Source organism: Blastomyces dermatitidis (assembly GCF_000003525.1).
Source record: "Blastomyces dermatitidis ER-3 genomic scaffold supercont1.10, whole genome shotgun sequence".
Lineage (NCBI taxonomy): Eukaryota > Fungi > Ascomycota > Eurotiomycetes > Onygenales > Ajellomycetaceae > Blastomyces > Blastomyces dermatitidis.
Window position 1 is genome coordinate 788,021 of NW_025544783.1, and position 7,656 is coordinate 795,676.

Genomic DNA, 7,656 nt, shown 5'->3' on the forward strand with positions numbered 1-7,656 from the left:
TATTCAGACATCATCTCTATATGATGATCTATATTGATAATCTTAACATTATATCTGAAGTTTCTGAGAATGCTGATTGACTAGTGAGTATACTCAGTGAGAAATTGAAAGTCAAGAATCTACATCAGTCAATCAAGTATTTGAGTATAAAGATCAATTATTCAGATAAGAGAATTGATTTGATATATTATCAATATATTAAATGTCTTGTTAAAGATTTCTATCTTGATGATGCAGCTGTTATTAGAATATCAATAAAGAATAAATTCTGTATTGATAATTTTTCTATATCTGAGAAAGAGGCTGATTTCACAATTCAGTGATATCAATATGATGTGAATTGCTTGCAATATCTTGCAGTTAAAACACATTCTGATATCACTCACACTGCCTTACTACTCATTTAACAGAACATTGATTCAACACCTCAATATTGAAAGACTCTATCACATGTTATAGCCCCGGTGGCCGAATGGTTAATACGGCCACCTGGTAGCGCCTTGGCGTGGGAAACCAAGGCGCGTGGGTTCGAAACCCGCAGGGGATACATTAAATTCGGAACTCAAGCACCTCAGGTTTCTAATAAATACAGAGGTGTACAAATCGCTTCAATGAATCGCTCTATGTTCCTGGGCTGGAAAGTTATTATCGCATGTATCTAATTGTCACTTCTTTGTATTTTCCTATGTTCTTGTTATCTTGATGTGGTCTCAACACCTGTATTTCCTCCTGTATAATCAACACTTGACCTGTATTTAACATCACGCAAGGACTCATCATAAGCTCCGCTTGCATATGAGTATAATGAAAGAATAATAATAATAATAATAATAATAATAATCACATGTTATACATTATTTAAAAGAGATCATGAATCTGAGCATTTTCTACAGACACAGTCTGTATGAGAGGTTCATCTCTACTGATCTTTTCATTATCTCTGATTTCTTCAATGATTTCTACCTACTCTTCAGCTACTCAGATTCCGATTGAGCCGGCCTCTTGAATGATGATAGAAAATCAACATTCAGCTACATTTTTAAGCTTGCAGACAGCTCAATTTCATAGCATTCAGTAAAGCAATCTTGTGTATCTCTAAGTTTCAATGAGACTGAATATATGACTCTTAGCAAGGCAGTCCGCGAAGTAACATGAATCTGAAACCTCATAATTGAGCTTGACTTCATTACTACATCTTCAATACAGATTCTCACTGATAATAAGAGTGTCATAGATCTCACAAAGATGACAGTCATTACAGTCTGAAGTAAACACATTGACATGTGTTTTTATTTTTCATATTGACAGTTGAATCAGAGAATCATTGATTTAGAATACATTCTCACTACTCAGATGGCAGTAAATGAACTCACTAAATTTCTAGATACTGTGATATTTGCACAATTCTTGATTTTACTAGGTCTTACAGGTGTAAAAGTTGAGAATGTTTAATTTTACATTTGTATTTAGTTTTGACAGACTATCTTGATGCTTTGAGTGTTTTTCTATGTGATTCTTGTTATCTCAAGAGAGAGTGTTGACTCTTACAGCTATTACGGTTAGTAATTTCACTAGATCACATGACTCATCACTATATTATGTTCTTGTAGATAGATCTATTAATACAATCTTCAACTATTCTACAGATAACACTCTCTTTCACAATATTAATATATTTCAAGAAATATAACAGAGATTAATTAAAATTGTTTATTTACTTTTATATATTAATAATATTCAATCTGAGTTAGTACTAAAATTATAACTAAGCTAAGAAACAAGATTATTTTCTCTTATATTAATTCTTCTTACACACATCAGTGATTAGTTATTGAAAATAAATTATTATCTTTCTTAAATTATTATTATATCTTCTGAATTCACTTCTTTCACTTCTTTTATTTCTATTGAAGATTTATAAACTCTTTAAGAAATCACTGTGAATTACAAAGTCTATATTATTTACAATTTAATATAGAATACTCTCTTTCAATTATAATAAATAACTACATCATTCTTCATATCTGATTCCAGGTTATAAAATTTATGAAAAACTCAACATAAATACTGAGATAAACTATGAAATAATTATTAACAGATTGTATTATAGATTACTGAAGAGTTATCTCTCTGTTATAATTACTACAACTTCATTCAGAAATATTTATTATAAACTAATTATAGTTCTGAAGAAATTTTCTGACATCTGAAGTTATCAGAATATAGATAATAAAAGAAAAATAATCAGAAAATTACTACTGAGCTGATAAGTTACTCTATCAGATAATAATTTTTGATAATACTAACTTTCTAATTTGAAGAAAATTATGTGAAAATAATTGTATATTAGTACTCTGATTTCATAACTCTTATCTGATAACTTTCATGAATAATTACTTTATATATATATATCTCTGAATCTTTCTCTTCAATCAATTGAAAATCCCGAATTTTAAACACTTTTTTAAATACTTAATTTAAATCTTTATATTTTACATTGATTCTGTCTTCAGTTCAATCTTAAGATATACTATAAAGTCAATATACAACATCTAGAATCAGAGTTGAAGAATCATTGAAGAGTGTCTCTTATAGTGAATATATGAACTAGTATAAACAATCTTGCATTTATAAGAGTTATATGTTATTATATTGATAAGAACTGAACTTATCAAGAGATATTAATTAAATTTAAATCATTGATCAGTAGTCATACTGAGAATTATATAACAGAGATATTAATAACTGTGATTAAAAATAACTATTAAGATATTAGTCTCAGTCTTCTTACAATTATAACTGATAATGCTGTGAATAACTATACTATAATGAAAAGCTTAAAGTAAAAATTGACTTTGTATTTCTAAAATAATAAATAAGATCATATTCTCTGTATTACTTATATAATTCAACTTGTGATACAAACACTGATAAAGAATCTTAATATTAAGATAAAGAATAATGAGATGACTGATTCTTGAAATGAGAATGAGATGAAAGTGATTACTTAAGTAACTTTTATATTCACTTTACAAAAGATAATGTTTTTTAATAATACTTTTTAATATTACTTTTTAGTAATGCTTTTTGATAACATTACTGTTAATTTTGAATATATTGACTAATAATTTAAATATTACAGATTCAAAACATTGCTAATGTGATTTGTATCTTCTCTAAATAATAATAATGATTTCATGATATTCAATAAATAAACAAATCAGTTATATCACTGAATATAATATAGATTATTAGAATACAGTGAAGTTCAATATATAAAATAACTATTCAGACTCTTTAATTATATCAGATAATTGATTATTGAGTGTAATACTCTGATCAGAAAAAGATTCAGATATTGAAACTTTCTGATATGAAGTAAACTCAGTTAAAATATATGATTAGTTTACTGTTTCAGTTTTATAAGATAATAAAGACAGTCTTAATCACTTATACATCAATACTGCAGTCAGTCTGATAAGTGTATAACAGTTTATTTACTCATCTTAAGAAGTAGTTGAATCACTTAAAAAGAAATTCAGTCTGAAATAATACTATAGCATAGACTATTATTACTGTAAGAAATAAACTGATATATTACTACAGTAAAACTGAACAATCTTTTACAGAGTACTATGCTATAGCAGCTCTACTAGATCTCTTCTATTAAGTTAATATCTACACTTCTCAAGATTGAACAGAGAAGAAATGAGACTTGTATATTAAATTAGTCTGAGACTACTATAATATCAACTGTCAGAGATTTGAATGAGTAGATGTTAGAGATGTGAAGACAGTGAAATACAATTCTCTAGTAAGTAATAATCTTTGATAACACTTCATATCACATAGAACTATAATACTAACTTTGAAACAGAACTTATATACAGTGATTATAACTGAAAATCAGGCAAAACTATAGACTTATAAAACTGAATTTGACTGCTATCTTCAAGATAATTCAATAAATTTACATATCAAATTAATTCTAGAGTTATGAAAAATTGTTGAGAGTACATATTCAACTATTACACTGATAATATGTAATATTCTGACAATTTTATTAATAGAGATGAGAATGCAGTGAAAGTTTAACTTAAGTGAAGATATTTATCACAATTATCAGAGACAATTATAAGAAGAAACAATTAAAAAACTCATGATTGTAAAACATGAAATTATCAGATAGTTTAATATCTCTGATCACAGTATATCAGAGAAGTGTAGTTTTTATAAGAAAGTAAAGAATAAACTTGTATAAGAATGTATTTAGTTATTTCATAAGTATTATCAATAATTATTATCAAATTCTGATTATATAAGCAATCACTGAATGAATTGAATGAGACTGAATTTAATCTTCAGTCTCAATCTTATTCTGATTTTGAAAGAATGATCATCTTTCACAGTTTATTCTGAGAAATTACTCTTATTTCACTGTTCTTGAATTAAATCTGATCATTTTTCGCACTATTTCTCTCAGAAATGATTCATTTTCAGATTTTTTTAAGGCTTGATTCTGATGAGACTCATGCTAAGAAATGTATGAGATCAGATCAAATGAAATCAAATGTGAAATTCATGATTTCACTGATCAGTCTAATCTGTCATCAAGTTCTGACTGCTGAGATGATAGTGTATTGTAAAATGAAAGTAACTTAAGAACTCAGATCACTGTATCTGTTATTCAGTGAGTTTACAGATAATTATAAAGTATTTAAGATTCTTATAATCTGTGATTATCTCAAATTCAGAGACACTTCAGAGTTCAGAGTTTCATTCTTCTAAATAGTGTATAATTATAAGAAGTTTCTTATCATAGATCTTATAATTGCATTCAGTGAGACTCAGTTTCTTAGATATGAAAATATATAATTGTAGAATATCTTCATCATTATATTACAATATCACTTCTTCTATTACATAGTCAGAGAAATCAGTCTCAATAACTGTCTCACAATCAGAATTGAATATTATCAGTAGAGAGATATTAATGAACATCTTCTTCATCTGTGTAAATACAGCTTCAGTGTTCACTGATTATTGAAATACTAAGTCTTTCTTAGTGAGATCTGTAAGTGATCTTGCAATATCTGAAAGTTTCATATAAATCACTGATAGAAGTTAGCAAATTCAATGAAGCTTTATACATCTTTCACAGTATATGAAGCTTTTTATTCAAAAATAACAGAGATCTTCTCAGAATTTATTCAAATGCTCTTATCAGCTTCTATGATGAAACCTAAGTATTTAGTACTCTTAACTTTAAAATTATACTTATTAATATTATTATTATTATTATTATTCTTCAATTATAGATGTATGCAGTCAGAGACTATGACATCTACCTGAGAACTTTAGTTCTCAGGGTTTTTTCTATGTCTGTAAAGTTAACTATTATACATTCATCAATTTCAGATATGCAAAATCAGAAAATTCCAGCCCAGAATACAAAAACTGTTTACAAATTGCAGTGTTTTAACATCTTTTGATACTTTGAAATCATTTGACAATATCATGACAAAAGAAAAGAGAAAAAGAACACAGTCTCAAAGATAGACACATTAAATAAATAGATAGAAAGAAATTGAAAGAAAAAGATAAAGAAAAAGATAAAGTAAAGAGAGACTATAACAAAACAAATTATTAAAAGAGAGTGTATAGCTGTTTTAACAGACTATATCTGATTTATTTCCTCCTCTTCATACTCAGATAATTCTGAATTTAGCCATTTTCTTGTAGCTGCTTGAGTTTCTGATAGAAAGTCTATTAAGTATTTAATTCCTGTCTCAGTTGAGAATAAGAATCTCATATTTAATTGATTTAGATCATACTTCTCTTTCAATCTGGCTCTGAGACTATTGTATAATGCACAGTGCATTACAATATGCTCAGGATTCTCATTTGTATTGCAGAATGAGCATTCTATTGAGTCAAATCTATCATCAAATCTTTGTATATAAGATTTGAAATAGCCATGTCCTAGTTTCAGCTGTATTATAGATGAGAATATTTTCTTTTTACATTTAATTGAACAAGATTTCCACTTGGGTTTTGTTTCAAATCTTGAATAATGTATACTCTTCTTTTGTTTCTGCCAGCTTTCATTCCACTTGTCTAAACAAGATTCTTTTATTTTTCTCTTTATAAAAGACCAGGACACAATTTTTTGAATAGATCTGCTTAATTCTGCACCCTTTTTTGCAGCTGAATCAGCCAATTCATTACCATGAATATTCATGTGAGCAGGAACCCAGTGTAGATGAATTATCAGCTTTGATGTTCTTCTCTTTTGAATTTTCAAAACAGAGTTTAAGATCAGTTCAAGATTCATTTGATCATTATGAATCTGACTATTTCTAAGTCTTTTTAAAGCAGCTTGACTATCAGAGAATATCCATGCCTCTTTCAAACAATTTCCTCTTTTATGAGATTTTATTTCAATGAGTTTGAAAGCTTTCACTATTGCAAATAGTTCAGCATCAAAGACTTCACATTCAGAGCCTAGATTCCAGAAATCTGAGATAAAATTAATATTATCTTCAGTATAAGCAATGCCTGCGCCTAATCTATTCAAGTTCTCATTTTTTGAGCCATCTGAATAAACCAGAATAGAGTCTTTTATATTGATTGTAGAAATTCTCTTCAAATGCTGTTCATATTCTTTCTCTTTTGATAGTTCACTTATTTGTAAGTCTATAAGAGATTCAAGCTTTTCTCTCCAGGGAGATAACTTCTCATGATCAACTTTTTCAACATTTAAAGAAGAAAATTGATTTTTAATCAGAGAGCATAGTCTGTACAGTTGAGAAGGCATTTTCTTTGAAGAATTATTTTCATTCCAATCAAGAAATCTATTCCAATCCAGTTCATTTCCAGAGTTAATTGATGGAAATGAAGAAGAGACTCTTTCTCTGATTATATGATTTGAGCTCATCTTTACAACTCTCAGAGCATAGTTCATACAGGCCTTTTCAAATCTAATAGCAGGAGAAGGAATTGAAGCTTCAATTTCCATTGCTTTAATAGGAGATGATTTGAATGCTCCCAGAATTCTTCTCAAGGCTCTGTTTTGCAGACTTTGAAAGAGTTCAGTGAAATTCCCTTGATTATTCCACCAAACTTGAACTCCATAATCAGCTACTGATGTGATACAGGCTATATATAACTGTCTCATAGCCTGAAAGAATAGACCTCTCTCTGTATTTGATAGTCTGATTATGTTGTTCAATAGTCTTTCTGCCTTGACAGTTCTTTGTTGAATGTGATATTTAAAATTCAACTTGGAGTTTAACCATACTCCTAACCATTTGACATTTACACTGGGTTTAATCTCTCTATTTAAAAGAGTTAGAGATAGTTCTTTCTCATTGAGTCTAGGAAAGAAATGAATTAACTCAGTTTTATCCATATTAAATTGAATTTGATTGATATCTGCTCTAACAAAGATTTCCTTTGCAGCTTCTTCAATTACTTTCAAATTCTCTTTGATAGTTTTTGAGCTGTAGACTAGACCAATATCATCCACATAACTCGGAGATCGCACTATTCTCATATTTCTATTTTTGAATAGATATGCAGTGTATATTGCAAATAAAATGGGTGAGATTGGAGATCCCTGTGGTACTCCTATTTTTATCTCAGTCTTGTCTTGAT

General features: G+C 28.3%; 1 pseudogene across 1 annotated transcript; it reads left to right on the plus strand.

Moving 5' to 3' along the window:
- The first annotated feature begins 458 nt into the window (after nt 1–458).
- Nucleotides 459–547, plus strand: BDCG_17693 (annotated as a pseudogene). Its single transcript has one exon. The product of its transcript is annotated as a tRNA-OTHER (tRNA).
- Nucleotides 548–7,656: the final 7,109 nt, after the last annotated feature.